Source organism: Carassius carassius, chromosome 24, assembly GCF_963082965.1.
Source record: "Carassius carassius chromosome 24, fCarCar2.1, whole genome shotgun sequence".
NCBI classification, from domain to species: domain Eukaryota; kingdom Metazoa; phylum Chordata; class Actinopteri; order Cypriniformes; family Cyprinidae; genus Carassius; species Carassius carassius.
The window spans coordinates 30649830-30673340 of record NC_081778.1 but is presented as its reverse complement, the minus strand read 5'-3'; the positions used below and the strand labels follow the sequence as shown (position 1 = coordinate 30673340).

The window sequence follows — 23511 nt, the reverse complement described above, 5'->3', positions numbered from 1 at the left end:
AGAAATAAGGATTTAAGTGTTTTACTTCCTGCTTATTATGACGTAAAAATCGTCATTTTGCGTCATAATAAGCAGGAAGTCCATATTCATTGAAAAGTGTAGAGACTACAGAGACTAGCTTATTATTATTCCAGGGGGTGGGACCCACTCACCCTACAGGCCTATTACAGATCAGTGGGTGGGACTAAACTTACAGAAACGAAAATGAAAATCCGCCATCTTGTTTGGAAGCTATGTAGCTAAGCTAACAAGCGCTTATGGAGTCAGATTTACGAGAATGGCTGGAGGAACAACTCATGATACGGAAGAAGAGGATTTTCTGTTGCTCGAAATAGATGTTCGTGGCTATCTATATGAGCCACAATATAGCGCAGAGCAGCTGAGGCTGATGGAGGAACAGGAGGCGGCGGCTGCAGCCGAGGCCGGAGACCTGCCTGTCGCGTCCGAGGAGCCCGGGCGTGCTCGAGCTGGTGCGGACTGGTGGTGGCTGTGCTCTCGTTGTGCGCCTACGGACACAGAGCTCGAGTCCGTCTGCTGCAAGAATTTGAAAGATGCCAATTTCTCCTCGAAGAAATGTCTGAGGCAGACAAGGACACGGATGTTTGCGTTGTGAACCATCCTAGTTTCGCCCCGCATATGGACAGAGGCGTCCTGGAGACATACTTCAGAATTCCGAAGGTAAACTGGAAACGCCAGCCGAAGCCTGCACAAATGGACGTCTAACTGTAAAATAAGTGTTTCAATTTATTTATTAATCATTTCGTGAAATGTACACAATTTCTTCAAGCATTATTATCACGAAATGATTCCCGGTTAATAAGTTACGTAACGTCAACTGTAAACTGTTTGTGCAGTACCTTTTTTAATGCACAAAAAGCTTACTGTGGCATTGTTTACTACTGTGGCACGTAAATACCATACATCGCTAACTGTGTACTCAATGTCTTGTAGACAATATCGCCTAACAGCGGTGTTCTGGATAAGTGGGAGTGGCTTGTGGAGCTGTGCAAATGTGTTGCATTGTGGGAGTTGTGGTTTTACATACAAATGAGCCCTAAAGTTACTTTCTGTAATAACTCGGTCAAAAAGGCACCAAATTCGAAAGTTTTAATAGATTTCGACTACATATATGACCCACTTTCAATGAAGATCAATGTTCCCACGGGTGAAATGCTCCTTTAAAAGAACTAATTTCTATTTGAAGATATTTTAAAATATAAAAAAAATAAAAATATAAATTTCTGTGATCAAAGCTGTATTTTCATCATGTCTTCAGTGTCACATGATCCAGAAATTATTCTAATATGATGATTTGCTGCTCAATTGCCAGTGCTCAGTTATTAAAGTGTAAAAATATTTCACAAATGATTTTGACTTTTTACTGTATTTGTCATCAAATAAACGTAGAATTGGTAAGCAAAAGAGACTCCTTAAAAAAAAATAAAAAAAAAAAATTCATAATTATTTAAAATCTTTCACCAATAGTGCCCATTTACATGAAATGTACTGCAGCTTTATACTGAAATGGACACTAGTGGCTGAATCAATGACCTCAAAACACATTTACCACAGCACATGCAATATACACAACATACTCCTGAAATACTAAATACATGCTATTCGGAAAAATTGTCATCTCATAATTTCATCATAGCATGTTTTCTGGTGTCCCGGCGTGGCACATTACACGCTCTAGCACATTCTAATAAAGCCATATGCAGGCCCATATTGCTGCTTATCGTAGGGTTTTTGATTACGTTACATTAATTATGGTGCTTATTGTAATTTCATATGTCCCAGTCGAGTTCGTTTTTTCCACCCTGATTGGTGTTCAGGCCACGTATCATGTCCTCAGCACTTTTACTGAAAATACCACTGTGACAAATATTGATTTGGTCTTAGACATAATGCCTACACTACAGCAGTGCACCAAATACAGATGTGTCTCATGTGTCTTAAACAAGGACTTAAACAAGAATCAACTTCTACTGCTAAATTTATTCAACGTAAAGTCAATTGGGTTATAAATGTAATCTGCATTCATAACAAACAACACTAAGTCTTTTACATCTCTTGGCAGAAAACTGTTTAGCATTTTTTTATAAAATTAATGGGATTGTGAAAGTGGTCTCAATATGAAAAATAAATTAAAACTGATGACATCAGCTGTAAATCAGAGAAAATATATAAAGACAAAAAATGTAAGATTCATCATGCATAATAAGAGCAATAAGATTTTAAAATGTGTGTTGTTAAAACTATTAAGTTTAGATTCATGTCTTTTGTTAATTTGTTAAAATGTATGCTATTCTGCATATAAAATAATAGTTAATTATATATATATATATATATATATATTATAAACATAACTTTTCCACTCAATTCTGTACTGCATTTCCCAGAATACAATGCCTGGGCTCATCATGCCTGATTGTTTTCACCTGTTTCTTGTTACCTCTGGTTATATAAGCCCTGTGTTTCTCTGTCAAGTGGTGACGTTGTGTCAATTGTTACTCTGCAAACGGTCTCCCTGGTTTTAGGAATTCTTGCCTGTCTTTTGGATTTTGCCTGTGTTTCCAGCCTTGTTGCTAGTTTGGATTGCTTACCTGTGTATTGACCTGTATTTTGGATTACATTTCTGGATCGTCCCAATAAAAGCTACATTTGGATCTCCAACCTTACAAGCCTCAGAGCAATGTATAACATAGCTTGCATGCTGTTTGGTTAAAGCGAGGGTATGATTTGGTTCAAAAATTTGTTTGTTATGCTGGTTGAAAATCTCTTCACATCCCAATAGAAGTCAGTAAATTAAGTGGTCTAAATGTATTTATATTGCATATTACCATAAAAAGTTCATCCAATCAAAATGTTCGGACTGAACATTACAATAAGCTGCCCTACCTGCCTGTCAAAATGTATTTACATACCTCTGTGCACCATGTTTGCACAGAAATGATATGTCTCGAATGCCATCCAGAGAGAATTAAAGGCATTATTATTGTAATATTATGCTCTTTGTACTTTAATGTTTTTTTTTATACCAGTGAATAAGACATGAGGTAATCTGACAGTGTTGCATTCAACACTCCACCCCTCCACCAACACAGAGTCTCATCGTGTCACTGGTTAGCCTCTGATCTGCTTGTGTGCATATTTTGGAGAAGGCGTGGCTTTCAAAGCTTGCTAGCTATTGTTAGTCTTTCCAAAATCGCTTAGCCTACTTTTAAGCATCAAGAACAGGCTCTTATGGCACAAATATTATGACAGAGTGAGCAGAGAAACAAAATATAAAATTTTATTCTGAGACCCAAATTGGTAAAAAATATCTATATTTTAAAATATGGTTAGTTATTGCAGTTTAATACAATAGTGTTTAAGAGATGAACAAATAAACGTGATCAACATGATTTTTCTAAAAAGTAAAAAAAAAAAAATTCAGTAAAGATTCACAGCAAAATGACACATGAAACAAGCTGAGTGGACGTTTATACAATTATACTGAAATGCCTTTGACTTGCTAAAAAAAGTATAATCTATCACCAGATGACAGAAGGCATGGAGTAGATTATGTGGTTTTGATAATGTTGATCATTTTGAAATTTGTGCATCAAATAAGATGCAGTATTTATAGGGTTAAATGGCATGTAAAAATCAGAGTTAAAAAAGCCAAACTTTGTGTGGACTGACGGCTTAAACATCAATTCAACGAAAAATAGAACCACCGTGATCTAGGTCTGAAGAGGAGATAACCGTATACCTTGAGTAGTTTCGAATAAAAGCATCTGCCAAACGCATAAATGTCAATGTAAACATTGTAACACAATTACTCCAAAAGAAGGATCTGTGCACATAATCAAACATGGGGCTTCTCTCATCCACACGACGAGTTCCCTCAGCGCAACACAGTTCAGCTCCCGAGAGAGAGAGAGACAGAGAGAGAGAGAAAGGCCCCCTGAGCCAGAGATAAAGACCGAGAGGAACTGTCTGATGGAGATTTTGTAGCGATGTGTCACACAAAGCCAGATCTTAAGTCAGAATCTGACAGGCTCAAAGACAGCGATGAAGATTCGTCACACAGATCTCACGGATCTTTTCTCATCGCCTCTACTTCCTTGTTCATTCCTCCTGTTTCTTTGTCGCTGTCTTCATCCTCCTTGGCTTCAGGCCGTTAATGAAGTTCGCTAATGAGAAGTTGCACTTAAATGAATGGCTCGCTCGGAAATTACAGCCCTCATAGGTAGGAGTCTCTTTCTTCGGTGGAACACAAAAGGAGAAGTTTGAATGCAATTACAATGAAAAAAGGACAAAAGCGCCATAAAATTGGTCCATATGACTCACAGACTATATATACATAATAAAAGTCATACAATAAAAGTATATAGAATAGTGAGAAACTGACCCAAATTTAAGTCCTAATCCACTACTATAAAGCTTCTCTTAACCCGAGAACTGTGTGTTGAATGAATCAGTCTAATTTGTGACTTTTCTGGTTTTGTCAACCAGTGTAATTTTTGTATTATAGCTTTGTAAATGTTTTTCATTAGATTTTATTTTGTATATTTTTGTTTCAACTTAAATTGTATAATTTTAAAAAAATGTTTTATATTATTTTTGTCATTTTATTTATTTATTTATTTATTATTATTATTATTTTAAGAAAATCCACTTAATTTTACTTTATTTTTATGTAGTTTCTAAGTTTTAGTTTGAGTTATTTTAGTAACTCAACTTATTTTAGTATTATAGTAAATTTTTAAATTTTATTTTATTTTTATATTTCTGTCTGTTGTTTTTATATTGTAATTTGTTTATTTTAAATTTTATGTTTAATTTTTAATTTAGATTTTTTCCATTATTTTGATTTATTTTTTAATATGCCTGTATAGTTTTTTTTTTTTTTTTTTTTTTTAGTTTTATCAACTAAACTGGACCTGTATTGTGAACCAGTGCTATATTAGTATAGTTTTGTAATATTTGAACTTAGATTTACATTTTATATATTCTTATTTTAACTCAAATTTTGTTTATTTAATTATTTTTTTTATATTGTTTAAATTAAAAAAATTTAACTAAAATAAAATGAGAAATCTTGCCTTAAAAACACATTTTATGTTTTCATTTTAAATGAACAATAATAACCATGTAATGAACTGGATCAAACCCTAAAACTAACCCGTAGCATGTAGAAAATGATTAGACTTTAATCTAGTGTACAGTGTTGCTATGATGGAATTTTCTGTATTGATTTTCCATTGCATTGTTTTGTGTTTTAAGGTTAAGGAGAATATCCATAAACTTACCAGATAATATACCTTTCCCACTTCTACAGATTTTTTTCCCACAGGTCGACCAGCTGACAAGCACCAAAGACTGCTCTAAAACAACAAACCAGAGCAGCGAAGCATCTCAGGCAGGTTTCAGCTTTTATTTTTGGACTCTACATCATGAGACTTGGCACAAGCAGCCATCAAATCACGAGATGAAGTAGAGAGAAGCTCCTGCCACCTCTGGTTTTTCAAACCTTGGGCCAAGCTTCTCACCGAAATCAAATTGACCGTTCTGCAATTCCATTATCCCACACACCTCCATCTGCTTCTCCCTCCGGACCATTTTCTGGCCTTTGTCAGGCCCTCATGCCCATTCTTAGCCCTTTATCCTGTTACTCTATTTAATTGCAAAGTGCTGTTCAGCTCTCTGCTGTCTAAAAACAGGCTTCCCAGAGGATGTCCCTCAGTTACAGAAACCATCAAGAGTTTCTTTATACACCCCTCACTCTCCTCCCTTGCTCTCTACCTCCATTTTTAATATTCCTTTCAAAACACATTTCTTAAATTTCATGCCTCTTTGCATCCGCTCCTGGCGTGAACCGAGCAGAATGAGTTCAGGTGGGAGTCTCCTCCGTCAGCACACCCAGAGACCGCCCACAGTCCATCTACACACAGAACTCAAACGCACTTGGAAAAATTGCAATTCCTAATCAAATTACCCAACAGCAATGGCACTTCAGGTAGACGTGGTGCAAAGGTTATTTGAAAGAAAATTGTGCAATAAAATCATGCTTAAAGGATAAAAAGAACTAGAGAGCGTATCTAAGTTTGGGGTTTCAAATCTTAATTATGAAAGATTGATATCTATATCAGTGAAATAATATAAAAATCTACACACATTTCCTGCCATTTATTATTAGTTGCTAATTTTCTACACTTAAAGAATATTTAGGCATAAATAGAGAAAATGATGTATTGGAATTACACAGTTCAACATTAAGAAAATAAACTTGATGTGATGGATATTCATACATGATAATATGAAACGGGTAAGAAACAGATACAATTTCTGTTCTCAAAAAAATCTTGGCATATTTTATCTATTTGCATCACATTTTCAAAATGAAGTTGTTCAAACTGCTTCGAATCAGCATAAATCTGTTCATTGTAAAAACAATTACAGTTACTCAGTTAAAACATATGAACATAGGAAAAATATGGTTAAAAAATTATCTTTTTATTTTATTAGTTTTAGTTTATTTTTAATGTTTTATGTTCAATTGAATATTTTTGGATGTATTCTTTAAAGATGTCTATATAGTTTTTTATTAAATTGTATTTTTGAATTAAATTGATTTAGATTTAGATTTGATTTTCAAAATGCGTGTATTCAAATTACTATCAGCATAAATCAGTTCTTTGCGCACATAATTACATTTATTTGGTTTAAAGGTGCCATGTCCAAAAATTTAGCTAAAAATATTAAAAAAATTACCTACACGCATCAAAAGTATGAGAAGAAATAAGGGCGATGATGTCATTAAAAAAATGTAAAGTTATAGTGCTGCAGAGATATCAACCTTAATTAGCAGTAGCATTACTAGCCCCGGCCCGACAGGTGTCGTAATACCAGTTTCGGCCATGGGAGGCGGTATGCGGGCAACATAACCACCAGCCAACCTGCAATACACGAATAACTTGCACGGCTTGTGGGCGTAATCTAACCTGATGTCAATCAAGCGGAAGGATGGTTGAAGCCCTTGGCAAGAGACCACCACCCGCTACAGGGAAACAACCGCGCTCGGAATCACAAATCAAATCCGATAAGAAAAGGAGCCGAACCAGAGTAAACATCGGCACTGCTTTCAATCGCTGGAGACAACTGATGGACCTGAAAGAAATGAGGTTCGACACCGAACTTGCAACATTTCTTTTGGATTGGTAAGTTAGATGCTGTTAGTATTTCGCTAGAAGTTTGTTTTATATGTTTGTTTATTTTTTTTTGGGAAGTTATAACATAGAAATGTATCGAAGGCTGTTCTATAAACGTGCTAATGTTAGCGATGATAATGCGTTTGATAATTAGCTAGCTATAACTTACCCATATTTTTATATCATAGTAACCTGCTCTGTCTAGTCTGTTGGTCTCCGTGTCCTCTTTGCTTCGTGGTTTTTCTGTACGTGAGAAAATTGATGTGTGGCGTGAAAGCGTGTGAAAAGAGTCAATTGCGTGTGTCTCACGGTGAATGCTTGAGAGTTGGCAGCTCTGGTTAACGTTACGTTGGTTGGCGCTAGCTTGGTCAACATCAGCTGTCTGATGTTGACCTATGATGTTGACAGAATGCTGTCTGTCAAATTAATTTAATTCAAATAATGTGTATATACAACTCAATGTAATATGAACAAAACGAATACTAACATATTCACTGGTAAAGGTGAAGGGGAGTAGCTTGAAGATGTCATGTTTCAAAATCACTTGACATCACCCAACGTTCCTCTGGAGGCAAAACGTCCTCTTATAGCAGCAGTTCTCAATTCCAGTCCTCGCGCCCCACTGCTCTGCATATTTTGCACGTTTCTCTTTGTTAACACACCTGATTCAGATAATCAGCTCGTTAGAAATGAACTCCGTGCATGAACTGTTCATGCTCCCTATGTCTGAAGCGCTAAGAGAAACGTTCAAAATGTGCAGAGCAGTGGGGCGCGAGGACTGCAATTGAGAACCGCTGTCTTATAGGCTTCGGCTATGCTCTAGGGTTGTTGTGATGGTAGGGGCGGAGCATAGAGACTATGCCGTTTCTCGTTTGTTACTCTAGAGTAGACCAATTCACTTTATTGAGGCATACTGCCCCCATCTGGTATGGAATGTGGAGTATGACTTGATTTTTTTGCCAGATATGACAGATGGCACCTTTAAAAGTATGAACAAGGTTGAAATTATGACTACAGCTGTGGAACAAGCAGTATTCAATTAGTTAAAAATGAGATTGAAACAACTGGATTTATTAATGATAAATATATAAACCTGGTTTATATAGACAACATATGTGTAACTTCAGTTTCTTCTTGTCCAAGTTGCATTTTCAAACCTGGTCATGTGACATGCAAGAACCAATGGCATGAAACATCACTGATGTCAAACTCTGCTGTATTTTCTAAATTTGCTGTATGCATATTTTAAGATTTTATTATATCTAAAATACAACATTAAATGAGATTAGTGGACAGCAGATTTACATTTCAGTCTTCAAACAAAAATAGCAAAAGATAGCAGAAGACTTGAAATATGATGTATGCATCTTATAGGATATATTTATATTGCTTCTCTGACCGAAAACCACCATCCATTTTTATTGTACTACTTCAGATATTCAAAATATGTCCTTGAGTCTTCAACAAAAGAACGACAGACTTGACATGAATGACATGAGTTAGTGTGTAAATGATGATTTTGGGTGAACTATGCCTTTAAGGCATTGAGCAACTATCATTGCAGCATTTGTGGGCTTCTTTGCCAATCTGCATGGTTTAAATTATTGATCAGGCCTTGAGAACTGCAGACTTAAGTCTCTTAACAATTTTTTTCAAGCACTATTCCACAAATCCTCTCTGTCTCCTCATGCTATATCTATTCCCGATTCTCAAACACACTTTCTTTTGTCTTGTTCCTTTTAATCCTGTTCTAGCTTTTGTTTTTGAAAGTCCTCTTCATGTAGCATTAGAAGCAGACAGGCTTTATTTTCCACTTGTACTGTCTCCTTCATGTACGGCTGCATATCACACTGTTTTTCTTTAAATAACGCTGTACAATAGCTTGTCGATACCACTCCACCTGTCTAAGACACTCGTCATTTTTTTTTCATGACAGCATAATCCCACCACAGTGTTGCCTGTGATTTATGAAGCTCAGCAAAAAGGGATGCTGCAAAGCCTCCCTCCTCTCTCTCCGTAGCAAACACACACACACACACACACACACACACACACACACACACACACACACACACACACACACACACACACACACACACACACACGGTGATGTGTTTAGGGAATAGACAAACCTCTATATGGGGCAAAGGAAGGACCATGTCCTCTGAGCCCTTTAGAGATTTCTCCACAGACCCATTGCACCAGAGCACTGCAGTGTCCATTACTCATATGTGCACATAAACACACACACATACTTTCATGCACAGGCTTTTTCCTCTCATGTATGTGGGCGTTTATGCGCTGTGTTCCCGTAAAAAACACAATTGTCTAGTCGGTGCATATCATATTACAGTTTTTCCCTGTTGCTTGAACACATTTTGCAAAACTTCGCTCATTGTGTCAAAACTCTGCACACAAGTAAACATGACACAACATTGGGAAATATACCATTCACATCTGTGTCAAATTGAAACTCTAATATCAAAAACTAACATTCCTTTGTCAAAATGGAACTCTGATGAAAAAAAGGACACATACTTGCATCATATGCATACACTTTCAGATCAGGGGGAACACACTAGTCTACTTTATATAAAACATTGCAGTCTTTGATTTTCACTTTTTATTCAGAAGGCATATTTTCAGGAGGCACATTTTCAAACAACCAAAAAAGCAAATAGGCCTACTCAATATTGTACATTGTAGCACTGTAAATTGCAGTAACATGAATTCAGATAAAGCAAAAAAAAAATAATAATAATATAAAAAACACTATACTGTAAACACAGAAAATCATGGCAATTGTGCATTCATGGGCTCATGGATCCCGCCGTCTGTTGGCCTCATCGACATCGCAAGCAATGTCTTCTCCCGCTAGGCACAGGGGAAATATCCCCTTGCATGTCGAAACCATCCATGGATTGCTGTCACCTGAATGTCGTCACAGGTCTGTTCCATTGCCTGCAGAAGAGACATGCGGGCGTGTGGGTGTCTCTCTGCCCAGCTCCGCTCACAGTCAAGCCATGGTTGATGACATGGTCCACCAAAGTTGCTCTTATATCATCAGAAATAGGGGTCTGTGCATGGCCTCCTCGACCTCCTCTTCCTCCTCCTCCTTCTCCTCCTCCTCCTCCTCTTGCTCTTCCTCTTCCTCTTGCTCTCCCTCCATCCATGCTTGCAAAGTTCTTGAAATGGCTAAACCGAGGGCTTTTTGTAGCTGGCTGATTGGTGTTCAGTTTTGCAAGTAAGTGCCTTCAGTTGTGTATTTGAGTGGTAGCAATTACCCGATGTGTATTGTATTTTGGATACATGTGTTTTCCAAATGGCACCCTGAGATTTCATTTTTGAACGAAGTGTCTTATGTATGAAATAGAGTGTAATACGCAGGACCAAGTGTGTTGCATAAAGGAGTAAGTGTGTTGCAGAATTGCAACTAGAGTGCAAAGCAGCACTTTTGTTTAAGGTATGGGTACATGTGTTTGAGGTATGGTAACAAAAGCTTCAAGTTGTGTTACTTTAGTCTAAGCATGGGTCTATAGTGTTCAAGCAAGGGGCAAAAACTGTAATGTCAAATCTTTAGTTTAAGCCCAGTGTTATTATCTATCCATCCATCCATCCATCTATAATGTTTTAAGCTAATAATAAAAACTAAAATAGTATCTCATTGATTCTAAATGTTGCTGACATCATAGAATCTTTTGTCCAATCAAAAGCTCTCTAGAATGAGAAAGTCCCTCCCACTGCAAACATAATTTCTATTTCAAACAAGATTGACTTGTTTATCTAAAAAGATAAACAAAAAGTTATCATTCTTGATAAAGGCTTGTTTTCAGAGAATATATCTTGAAGTTAATTTGTCTTCTTGCAGTGGCTAACAGTTTTTCTGTCACAAAATGTAATGAGGTTAAAAACAATAGTATTATTCTCATAATAATATTCTCAAGGATAATATTATTATATGCCACTGATACAGAAGAGTGTACGCTGCTTGCGTTCAGCTCATATTCAGTGAAATAGAAACAGAGAAACAGAGGAGAAGAATTGTTGAATAAAGTCGTTATTTTTGTTTTCTTCGTGTACAAAAAGTATTCTCGCCACTTCATAACATTACGGTTGAACCACTTGTGGCAGATGGACTATTCTGAAGATGTCTTTCATACTTTTCTGGACCTGGACACTATTATTTACTTGGCAGTCAATGGGACAGTCACAAGCCTCCCGGTTTTCATCCAAAATATCTTAAATTGTGTTCTGAAGACGAACAAAGCTTATACGGGTCTGGAGTGACATGGAGGTAAGTGATTAATGACAACATTTTCATTTTGGGGTGGAGTAACCCTTTAAAGGTCCCAGCTACTTGAAGAATAGAAAGACATGTCCTTTGGTTTCAAAAGAAAACACATCAACAAAAGGAGAGAAATGTCACATACATGCTATTTTAAATAAGATGTTAGAATGAATTGCATCTTAATGGTAATCTTCACAGAGAGTCATAATGCTAAAATGCTTTACAAACACATTCAAACTTGATCTGTAAATAACTAAGGCTTATCGAATTGCCTGCAATAAAATTTTAATTAAGGCAGTATTTCCCTTTCTGAATGCAGTTCAATGGGAGAGGAGAGATAGATGGAGTGAGTTAATGAGAAGAAGAAAAAGAAAAATACCAGTGATTGATTGAAGCTCTAAATCAGGCTGATCTCAAATCAGCAGATCCCATTAAGACTTGATCAATCAATTATGCTCGACAAATGCGCAGTGTGTAGAGAGTTACAGCTGGACCTGTGTGTGTAGACCTGGAGATCTGGGACGCGTGCGTACGTACGTCAGTGATGACAGTTTCATAGAAATTATTTCCTGCAAATCATTCCATCTCAGTGAATTCATTGACTCTCAGACAATCATCAGTTCCATATAACTTCTTTCTCATTTCTCATTTAGTATTCCACAGAAAAAAAACGAGTAAATAAAGTCAGAATGGTCATTTTGGAGTGAGCTACTCCAGATTGCTGTCTCAGATAAATCACTATAATATTCATCAACATTAAACCATGTAGACAAGTCTTTATTCATCCCAGCTGCCTGGTGGGCTGCTTATCCACGGGTATCAGCTGCTCTTATAATCACTTCTGCGTTAGAAGTAAGACAATATAAGCACACTTTTTAAAGCCAAATTATAAGAAAGCACTGATTATTCAAATGATTCAAATTAAGGAACTGAATTGGAATTTAAAAGGCATTCTAAATTCAAATACAAATTTGAAGGCCACCAAAACAATTAAGATTGTTCACAAATGCGTTCAGCACTGAAAGTATCGATAAAATAGTTTATGCAATATTTTTGTCAAGTCAAGTCACCTTTATTTATATAGCGCTTTAAACAAAATACATTGCGTCAAAGCAACTGAACAACATTCATTAGGAAAACAGTGTGTCAATAATGCAAAAATGATAGTTAAAGGCAGTTCATCATTGAATTCAGTGATGTCATCATCTCAGTTCAGTTTAAATAGTATCTGTGCAATCATTTGCAATCAAGTCAACGATATCGCTGTAGATGAAGTGTCCCCAACTAAGCAAGCCAGAGGTGACGGCGACAAGGAACCGAAACTCCATCGGTGACAGAATGGAGAAAAAACCTTGGGAGAAACCAGGCTCAGTTGGGGGGCCAGTTCTCCTCTGACCAGACGAAACCAGCAGTTCAATTCCAGGCTTTGTGCATTAATGTTGTCTGTTTATCTTAGTATTGCATGAGTAGCTTTGCAACATTCCCAACTGAAGACGAAGAGTTGCTGTCTGTGCAGAAAGCAAGTCAGTCAGTGGCTCATGAGGTTCAATATGTGCCTGTGTAGTCAGTGAGCAGCACCGCAGCACAGTCAGGGATGCACCTGGCATGTCAATGCAGACAGCTGCGCATACCGTGCATGCATCCTGGGAAGAATGTTCTCCCGTCTCGCTTGGCCATTACTATTATTACTCTGGGCCCTGGCAGAACGGGAGCACGGCAGCGTGTAAAGCAGAAATGCCATGGAGGACAGCCGTGGGAGTCTCGCTCAGGCCCGAGCTTGTCCTTTCATATGGAGTGTGACACGAGGGGGCGGCGCTCATGAATAAGACATGGGCTGTCTGGGCCGCAGGGACTCGCACTGTCCATTTGCCATTTGCACGCTTGGCCAAGGCCAAGGAGGAGGTGAAAGGGGGACGAGAAGTCAATACAGTCTGCCTACAGTGTGGAATTTGAGAGCTGCTTCCGCAGGGAGTCACGGATTTCGAACGGAGGGTTTGATCAAATAGCGCTGAGCATTAACTGGCTTTACGGTTGGCGTTTAGGATCGAGATCATAAGTTCACTATGAAGACTGATACTTGGGAAATGAGAGTTTATGCATTTTTTCTCATCAGCGTTGCCAGATCATGCAACATGCAACCTCATCTGACAAAACAAGCACAAAATAAGTAACTCTTGATCCCCAAAAGCATTTAATGACAACCTTGATGAAAAAAAACAAGCACAAAGTCGAATAACACTATTCCTCATCTGTCACTCAGAATATGTCAACACTGTCAGATATAAACATAATGAGCATTGTCATGCTGGATAGTTATTAAACAAACATGACAAATCTACCATTCAACTTCAATTATGAGTTATGAATTAAAACTACACTGAGGTCAGCTCCATCTATTAAAGAATATCTGATGTGGTTGACAGCTGATAGTGATGACAATAGTCATAAAATGGATAAATTAAAAAAATTATATTTGAAAAATATATTAAACAATAAAATGATAAATTAATATATATATATATATATATATATATATATATATATATATATATATATATGTATATATAATGAAATTAAATCTAAAAATATATGATACAAAAATCATAAGTAAATAAAAATACAAAGAATTTAGTTTTTCTAAAGTTGCTTTTTATATTATAGCTTTTATATTAAAATATTTTAATATAAAATATATGATAATAAAACAAATTTTCAATATGAATTTATATTACATTTAGTTAGCTTTTATATTATAACATTGTAGTAATGTAATAATAAAATTTGTATTAAATTATATTTAGAAATAATATATTTTAATAAAATAAGAATATTAAAAATATTTGAAATGTATTTTTTCTGAAGTTGCTAGCTTTTATGCTATATTACAGCTTTTATATTACAATATTTTAATTATATAATTAATAATAAATATTTTTAATTATAATAAAAAATTATATTTTTTGTGGAATAAAATATATGATTAAAATCAATCTAATTTTGAATAATAAAAATATATTACATTTTGTTTTCCTGCCAGCTACTAACAGTCCCAACATAAAATGAGTAAAATAACTTTTAAAATAACTCTTTTTACACTTTGTTGACAGTGCTGACATTCAAAATCTAAATATGAGATATAACACTATAAAACTCAACATAGTTGATCAGCAAAATATAATATGGAGAGATCCACTTTGATATTGCCTTATTTTATAAAGACTTTCATAAAGACACTTCAGAGACTTATGAAAGAGATCACTAGAGTCTTACTCATATTTCACTGCTGGTGAAATACTGCTCTATATAATTGTGTATGTGACAAATAAAAATCTTGAATATTGAATACGATTTTACTCTTTATTTTACTCTTTCGTTTATCAAAGAGAAATTAAATGATCCCTCACTTCCTCTAAAACGACCTCTCCACAGACAATAACGCAATACTTCCAGAAGATTAAAACATATTACACTTACGAAGCGCAGAAATATTAATATGCATTTTTTCTAAGAAATATTTATGTTTTCTTAAGTGAAATATTATGTGAACTCTTGCATTATCGGTTGTTAAAATGGTTGATGTGTGATAAAAACTGGGAAAGCTGCTCTGCTAATGGCTGTAAAGTTTAAGATGTCAAATTATTTCTAATTTAGCTCATAAATAGATTTGATTCAGCCATTCAGAATGATGTTATATGCCAACAGGAGATAAGGAACAGGAAGTAGTGTTTTTTTCCCCAGCATGTGGCTGTGCCGTCTAGACATTTTCTTGTCTTTGTGTCACTCCGTGCTCAGATTTTAATGTCTCACAATGATTAAAAAATAATAGGCGATATCTTACAATCAGAGCAAACTGCAGAGAAATTATCCTGTTGGGTGTTCACTGGGAATATACAAGGAGAAGACGATGAGAAGTGAGTTGAGTATTTCTGCCGAGACTGACAGTGTGCCATTGGTTAATGATCGCTGTGAAGCACGAGTCTGATAGCCCTGTGTGAGGTCACGCCGCCATTGATCTGTCTTTCTGCACTCTTCTGACTTTCTTCTTCTTCTTCTACTCTGTCAGAAGATGACACGGGAAATCAATGGGAAACAGATAGTGAATAAGTTGTTCTTAAAACGCTACTGAGTGAACTTTTACTTCAAAGCAACTTCTGAAATGAGTTGGAAGGAAGGACGGCTCGCTGCCGACTTTGATGCTCAGGCTGTGGGACGTGTCTCGTTAGATTGGGGTTACGAGTCAGAGGAGGATTAGAGGTCAAAAAATACTTTTGACTCAATGTCACAAATGAAGGCTGCTCTGTTGTCTTGTGAGAGCCCACCAATCGAGGAAAACTGAAAGAAACTCAACTTGATTCTTGAATGGTTCCATTAACAATTCCTATAGTGTTTTTTTAAGAAGTGGTATTTAGAAAGAAAAAAAATCAGTTCCATTTATTTAAAACAACTACTGCAAAACGTGTTTACACACACTTTTAAATGACCCTTCATTCTTTCACAGAGGTATAAATGAAATTCAATAACTGGCCTATAAGTAATATTAAAAACAATAGACAACACTTACGGCGTTCATACGATGTTATAAAACGTACAAATAAAAACTAAACTGCTTTTATTGTTATAGTAGTAAAACATACAAAAAATATTATAAAAGTAATATTAAAATTTATATTTAAAATAGATATTATTGGTGATATTTTTTTAAGTTATTCATTTACTTTTATAAAATATTACTAAGAAAACAAACTATTAAATATATTATATATATATATATATATATATATATATATATATATATATATATATATATATATGTTTGTGTATTATAATAATATAAAGTGTATATTTCAAATTATTATATAAAATGTACAATTAAAAATATAATAAAAACTGTGATACAGTAAAGTACAAATTCACAAACAAATTAAATGTTATATATATACTCCATCCATCCTTCTATCCTTCCAGCCATCTTTCCATCCATCCATCATCCATCCATCCATCCATCCATCTATCCTTCCATTCATCCATCCTTCTATCCTTCCATCCATCCATCCATATATCCTTCCATCCATAATAATAATAATAATATTTCATTACATTTATATAGCGCTTTTCTAGGCACTCAAAGCGCTTTACATAGTCTGGGGGTATCTCCTCATCCACCACCAGTGTGCAGCATCCATTTAGCCAGGATGCCGAGGTCACACCTCTACTCTTTTTGAAAGACATCCTGGGATTTTTAGTGACCACAGAGAGTCAGGACCTCGGTTTAACGTCTCATCCATCCATCCTTCTATCCTTCCATCCATCCATCCTTCTATCCTTCCATCCATCTATCCATCCATCCATCCATCCTTCTATCCTTCCATCCATCCATCGTCCATCCTTCCTTCCATCCATCCCTCCATCCATCTATCTATCGATACATCCATCCATCCATCCATCCATCCATCCATCCATCCGTCCTTCCTTCCTTCCTTCCTTCCATCCATCCACCCACAAACCCACCCACCCACCTGTCCTTCCATCTATCTATCTATCTATCTATCTATCTATCTATCTATCTATCTATCTATCTATCTATCCTTCCAACCATCCATCCATCCATCTATCCATCCATCCATCCATCCTTCTATCCTTCCATCCATCCATCCATCCATCCTTCTATCCTCCATCCATCCATCCATCCATCCATCCATCCATCCTTCCATCCATCCATCCTTCTATCCTTCCATCCATCCATCTATCTATCTATCTATCTATCTATCTATCTATCTATCTATCTATCTATCTATCTATCTATCTATCTATCTATCTATCTATCCATCCATCCAACCATCCAACCCTCCATCCATCTATCTATCTATCTATCTATCTATCTATCTATCTATCTATCTATCTATCTATCTATCTATCTATCTATCTATCTATCTATCGATTGATCCATCCATCCATCCATCCTTCTATCCTTCCAACCAACCATCCATCCATCTATCTATCTATCTATCTATCTATCTATCTATCTATCTATCTATCTATCTATCTATCTATCTATCTATCTATCTATCTATCTATCTATCTATCTATCTATCTATCTATCTATCTATCCTTCCATCTTTCCATCGACCGATCCATACATCCATCCATCCATCCATCCATCCATCCTTCCATCTATCTATCTATCGCTCTATCGATCCATCCATCCTTCAATCCTTCCATCCATCGATCCATTATATATATATATATATATATATATATGTGTGTGTGTGTGTGTGTGTGTGTGTGTGTGTGTGTTTACTATATAAATTTAATATAAAACTGATTTAAATGAAAAATTTAAATGGAAAAGCATTACCACAGTAAACAAATGATTTAGTCACTGATTAAACAAAACAAATTGTGATGTGTCAGGTAACATACCAGTCAGCTGGTCTCTGGACAAGCTGTGATGTGGATCAGACTTAGTCTGTAGTTAAGCGTCTGGCTACACAAGTAAGAAGCCCATTTTATTTGGTTTGAACTTTAAGTTCAACTTCACTGCAATACAATAACTGAGTGAAGCAGACTTCACTCATATCTGCTACATGTCGATGATTGACGTCTCCTGTGCCTCAAAACCCACAGGCGATGAAGCATTTCCAGGAAGCTTTCAATTAGGAAAAGTGGCGTAGCAGAGGAAAGAGTAAACGCAAATCTGACCTGCAGGCAACACGCTGAATTTAGCCAAGCAAGAGACCTCGAATTATCCATCAGCACAAAGCCAAACAAACAGGTACAAAGATACAAACACGCTCATTCATCCTGGAAGCCACCAGGGGAAATGAGTCAACATGCACAACTTCCTGTATGGCAAAAGACATTTTATTGCAAATTATAATGTCAGTATAACAATTTTAGTTAAATGTTGCATTTTTAAGAAGTTGTAAAAATGTTTTTAAAAAGTAAAAAAAAAAAAGAATATCTCTGTTGATCAAAGACAATAATAATACATTATAACAAATATAATAATATATAATTTAATTAATAATAATAATAATAATAATAAATGCACACAATAGTCAAATTAAAAATAATAATACAAATAACAATTGCAAAAAAAATAATAAAAATTATAATTGCAAAAATATTTTAAAACTGTTTTTTTTTTTTGATTTATTCAACTGTTTTTTTTCACACAGCAATTCTTGAGCACCCCGGTACTTGTCCATAACCCCCCAAATAATGTTATCATCATAGTTACTGCCAAATAAATGTTACATGATAAAGTGCAACAAAACAGTCGGTTGTTGACACTTGTACATTTCCTTCTGGGCAACGTGTCAACATTACAGCAAACAGTCCCTGTCTGGTGTGCATCAGAGATTTCTCACTGCTTGTTAGTTCAACAAAGAAAATGAATCCTGTTCACTGACATTATCACTCACAATGGAAACAATGGACGAAAAATAGCTTGAGCACAAATATCCAGCTCAGTTTGAGTTTATTAGCGCCTCTTAAATAGACACAATCATGAGTGTGTCAGTGTATGTGACATGTGTCGTATGAATGTGGCATCGAAACAAGAGAAGAGTGACAGCGGCTCCAATAAGGGCTAAAAGAGCAGAGCACCTTTCTGAGATATACAAGGAGGAGTACTGACATGAGAAAATACCTCCGATCAGTTATAAAATTACCTTTTTAAAAATGCGTAAATTTTTCTGTTGAGGCCTCTTTTAGTTTTTCACATTCATTTTTTAAAGGATATGTTTTATGTAAAATAAACACAATTTAGAAGTGGATTAGAATTTAGGAAGTAAACTTAAAAAGATTTTAATGTAAGGGGAAAGACAGACAGACAGACAGACAGAGGGGGAGGCAGATCTTCAGTTGAAAGCCTGCCTCTCTCGCCCGCCGCAGCTCTGGAGAGAACGGGTAAAGGTTGAGCGGAGATGACACAGCTGGGAAGCGTTGTTGGACGTCATACACCCTCTCGCTTACTGATCTTAAGTACTTCTTAAGACTCCATTAATTGGGAGGGGGTTCCTAGAAATGGCTGACTCCCTGTGTAGTACTAAACTAGAAGAAACCGGTGGAGAGCCACCTTAATTAAAGCCGAGAACAACGGCTCAGAAACCCTGGAGCAGATACCGGAGGGATGAGGAGACGGCTCCAAAAACACCAAGAAAAAAAGAGGCTATAGTGTGATAAGTGTAATTGTGTTGGGAGAACAAAACGAGAAGGGCATGGAGTGCAAGACAGATGTGGCAGTGAGACAATCAGACGAGGATCGGCGGGGGGCTGGACTTTGGTGGGTTCGGTAATTGGGGGTGATAGCCGTAGGACTGCTTTGAGTCAACTGTGGATGGTAATTGGGTGGCAGGTGCTTGGCATGAGGAGGAGAGACAAACTCAGAGAAAACTCAGAGAAGCAAAAGTCATTTCTCAGGGGAATGCTCCGTCACTGCTCAGGAGAATTAATGGAGTTAGAATGTTTTTTTTTCTTTTTTCTCTCAGATGATAAAAACAGACAAAATAATTGTCTTACAGTAAGCATATAAAGCTATACAATAAATGTGGATAGCATAGCCAAGATAATAATAAAAAATGTTTGAGTTCATATTGAGATCATACAGTATTAGTGTCTTGGCAAACATGAGACACTAAGATATGTTGTAAAACTGTTGAGGAGTCACTGGGGTGCTTTCTTCAGACTTCATCCATTCTTTAAAAAGTGCTGTATGTAATTTTTTTTGTGACTGTATTAAAGCATTAAAATACCATAATATATTTGCATGACATGTTTGCCAATTTACCCAATAGTATTTCATCAGCCAGTTGGTGTAAAACACTGTGCATTGCAGCAATGCAAATGAACTGGCTCAGAGATCACAGATTCTACCCATCTAAAATCTCTATGATTAGAAGAATATTAAAACATGGATAAATCAACTAATTGACTTACAGTGTAAGGCTTGTCCTACTTGTCCTACATTCCTATTGCATCCTCAATCTGGCAACCCACATAGGTGTCAAGTCTGAGGAGGAGGGAGCAGGAGAAACAGCTCTCCCTCTCTCCAATATTTTGAATTTGAAGCAGTACCCATTTCAACCGCTGGCATATTAAATACTCCAATCTTCAATTAGGCTACCATTAAGATCTCCATTTAAAACCCCGTTGCTATCTTGGAGAAACAACTGAGATCTTACTTTGCCGTTCATTAGGAGAAATAAAAATGGACACAAACAAGACCATTTTTTTGACACACAGTAAGAGTATAGTGTTATAAAATAAATGTGTAAAGCACAGTCAACATAATGAGAAATATCTCATCTCTCTGGGTTCTGATTGCAGCACAGTTTGAGAAACAACATTTATTTTGAACCTGTAGAGGAGACACATGTGAGGTAAATGGGGTATGTTTCCAATGCAATGCAATGCAATCATAGACTGTATAAAAACAGAATGCAATGCAATGTGTTGCAACAAAATAAAATAAAAAGTGAAATGTTATATAGAAAAATACTAGAAATATTTCCTACTAAGAGTTCCTACTGAGATCTTTGTCTTTTGTTCGCAGACTTGAGAAGAGATGGACGGGATCTCTTCTGAAACTACTGAAATTCCTGTGGTCTGAGAAGCAGGAGACTTTGGCAAAAGTCTCCATTTAATCTCACTGCTATCTAGGAGAAGCAATTGAAAAATTAAAGAGATACCACATGCGATTCACCTCTCCAGCAGGAAGAAGCTAAATCAGCTTTCGGATTTGCCCAGTGCTGCAGAATCTCCAGGAAGCAGGACGAGAGATGGAGAAGCTACGGGATTGAAGCTTTCAAGAGGAACGAGAGACAAATAGATTGAATAAAAGACAGATGGAGGGCAGAGTGCTCGAGACCGAGAAGAATGATATTGGACACTGAAAAAGGAGAAGTGGAGAGGATCGGAGGATGCCAGTAATGAGATGCGAGGAGGTATAGAAGGAAGAGTGGCAGAGGAGGACAGCAGCAAATAGGAAAACACACAGAGAGACTGTGAAACACTGACTCATGAGGGATTAGAGAGATACATCCGAGGGAAAAAAAGGAAAGCTCAATTAAAAGAACTGGGTCAGAGGAAACATAAGGAGGCTTTTTGAAGTGTTGACTGCTGCATTTCAAAGCACCATGCAATGGTCCTTATGCAAGACTGAAGATCTGTGACCTCCTGGAGGCCATGCTTCATTGTGGACTTCATCTGAGAAGAGACTGGAAAGCACTTGACATGTCAGTGAATTATAGAGAAGATATCTCAATACAAAATATCTCTTCACAAACTTCATTTCTCAGTTTGCTCAGTGTCTTTGAATCAACTGGTGTTCCAGTCAGTCTCTCTCATGCCAGTGCTTGTATTGCTAACTAAAATGACATCTATTAAAAAACGCTTTCGTTGATTGAAATAATGCTAAAATAAATTAAAAGTTAAAAATCAGATGAAAGTTAAACTTGAAGAACTTAAGTTGAAGTACAACAATGACTAAAACTGAAATAGAAATAAATTAATATTAAGTAGAAATATAAAAAACTCATAATAATTACAATAGCACATAACAAAATGACCAAAAATGTAAATTAAAATTAAGAACTGAAAATATAAAAATAAGAACTGATTTAAAAAGTCGAAATAAAATACTACTGAATACTACCGAGTTACTGAATTACTGAAAATGAAATAAAAGTAAATGAAAGCTAAATAATAATCTATCAATTCATTCATTTTTATTTCGTTTATATTATATTTAGCTTTAATTTGTTTAATGTTTATTTAAACTAATAAAAATGACTAAGTATGACCAAACCGATAAACAAAAAAATAATTTGAAAACTGAAAATAAATAAAAAATCTAAATTCAAATCCAATTTAAAATATTATGAAATACTATAATAGTATATAAATATTACAATGGCACTGGCTCTTTTAGAATTAGTTTTCATTGTTTTGCACACTTTCCAATCAAAACATTACACAAAATGAAGTTTACTATTAAAATACAGAGTAATAAATAAACAAACAAATAACTGTAAAACTAAAATAGGGTTGATGAAATGGATAAAATTCTACTGGTGAGGTTAATTTGTTTTGATATTCAGCATCTAATGCAATACAATTCAGACAGTTTAAAGTGTGACTTAAGTCTCTAAAAGTGTCCAAATTCGTTTTGGGGCCACGTTTTCAACAGTCATTGCATTATTTAAAGTTTATTCTAAAATACTAGTGTTTGCAGACAGGAAGATGTGGGTCCTATCTAATCTCCAAAGCTCCGCCCACCTCAACATTTCCCTCAGCTGCCTGTGCCGTTGTTCAGGGGTGCGTTTCCCAAAACCTAACCTGTTAGCAACTTAGTTGGTTGGCAATGGGAAATTGCATTGGAAATTGATTTTGGGAAACGCACCCCAGATCTTAGCAGCCATCTTGCTCACGCTCTCATCACCTCCTGCACTGTCTGATGAAGTATGTAAACATGCAAATCCATCGGGAGGAGCTAGTAGGAGATGTGTTGACACATTAAAGAGCGACACATTAAAGTTGTGTGCACGTTTTGCTTAAATTCAAAAAGTGTTTTTCACTCAGGTGTTTGGGGAATACCCTTGATATGTCAATCAAGTTGATTTTGAAGTGCACTGGGGTGTTGGGACGGGGCCGATGGGGAAAAGGTGGAAGACCAAAAAGGAGCGTGAGGTTTGTGATGTCTCTAGCTCATTCGCCACCTCCTCCCGAGACACAGGAATTGAGAATTAATGGGTCAGAAAAGAAATAAGGATGGAAATTCCAAGACTTTGGACTGAGCTAAAGACGAGACCATGTTCAGGGGAACATTTAAAAAGAAATCACAAGTGCAATTTAATTGACTTTATTTTGTGTAAAAAATATTCTTTTATTATGCTTGTAAAACTAACCCTGTCAATCAACAACAGTTAACAGTGATCACAGCTGACAAGCATAAAAAACAACAACAAAAATAGCAATACTGTATACAGCTTGTTATATGATAGTCTTTATGTGAGGAAATAT

General features: G+C 36.0%; 1 protein-coding gene across 1 annotated transcript in view; it reads right to left on the bottom strand.

Moving 5' to 3' along the window:
* LOC132103430 (igLON family member 5-like) overlaps positions 1-23511 on the bottom strand; it is a 180429-nt gene that overhangs the window by 50141 nt on the left and 106777 nt on the right. The window lies entirely within an intron of this gene.